Raw genomic sequence first — 1,337 nt, 5'->3', positions numbered from 1 at the left:
TTTTTTTTTTTATTGATGTCTTCGTGGTGTCTAAGGTATTTAACTGCTAACCAGAGGCTAGTGGTTCAAACTCATCAGCCACTCCTCAGAAGGAAGTTTTGGAAATCCACTTCTGTAGAGATACTACCTTGGAAACTCAAGGAAGAGTCAGTATGAGTCTAATTGACTCGATGGCAGAGATTGCCTGGGTTTGGTATCAAGGTTATGCTTGCTTCATAAAATGAATTTGGGAGGATTCCATCCTTTTCTGGGTTCTGGAATAGTTTGAGTAGCATTGTTGTTGTTTCTCAGAACATTTGGTAGAATTTTCCAGTGAAACCACCTGGGCCTAGACTTTTTTGTTGGTAATTTTTTTAATGACTTGCTTTATTTCTTCTTCTTCTTCTTTTTTTTTTTCTTTGCTAAAAATGAGTGTGCATTTGTAAAATTAGATTGACACAGTGGTTGCAACAATGGGTTGGAACATAACAATGACTGTGAAGATGGTGCAGAACCAAGAAATGTTTTGCTCTGTTATATATAAGGTGTCTATGAACCAGAGCTAACTCAATGGATCTAACAACAAAAATATTTATAAATTGTACATTTATACTAATAAAAAGAAATACTTTTTAAAAGGATGGATTATAATAATATATACAGAACATTCACTATTTTTTTATGCACTCCAATATATTATCTTGTGTACTACCTGGGGTGAGCACATCCCTGTTTTGGAGACAACTCTATTGAACTTTAATTTTAGATGTCTCCAACATAAATAGAAGGGAGCTCTGGTGGAGTATTGGATAAAGAACATGGCTGTTAACCAGAAGGTCAGCAGTTCAAACCCACCAGTCCTTTTCAGGGAAGGAAGATAGGGCAATCTACTTCCATAAAGATTTACAACCTTGGAAACCCAGTGGGGGTTGCCATGGGTCAGAATCAACTTGATGACAGTGAGTTAGGTTTTGGCTAACATAAATAGGAATTTTCTTATTTGACCAGGCTAATATTGAGCAGCCAGAGAAAAAGGAAATATGTATGCTGGCTATATCATGATTAATTATTCAAATTGTTGTTGTTGTTGTTATTTGTCATCGAGTCGGCCCCGACTCAAATACCTAAATAAAATAGAGCTAGTTGATGAGATAGCAATTAATATTTTCCTAATAAGTTTAAACTAAGGAATACATGCTTCCTTTTTTTTTTCTACCACTTGCTGAAGAAAGAAAAGAAGAAATCTAATTGTAAGTTTAAGAAACTTCATTGCAATAACTTTATTTTGCTCATCTGTTGGATGAGTATATAAGACTAGGTGCTCTTTATGGCAAATTCCAGCTCTAGCACTCTCTAAC

Source organism: Orycteropus afer, unplaced genomic scaffold (assembly GCF_000298275.1).
Source record: "Orycteropus afer afer isolate SDZICR_OR568_19922 unplaced genomic scaffold, OryAfe1.0 scaffold00087, whole genome shotgun sequence".
Classification (NCBI taxonomy): Eukaryota; Metazoa; Chordata; class Mammalia; order Tubulidentata; family Orycteropodidae; genus Orycteropus; species Orycteropus afer.
This window is presented reverse-complemented; position numbering follows the sequence as displayed.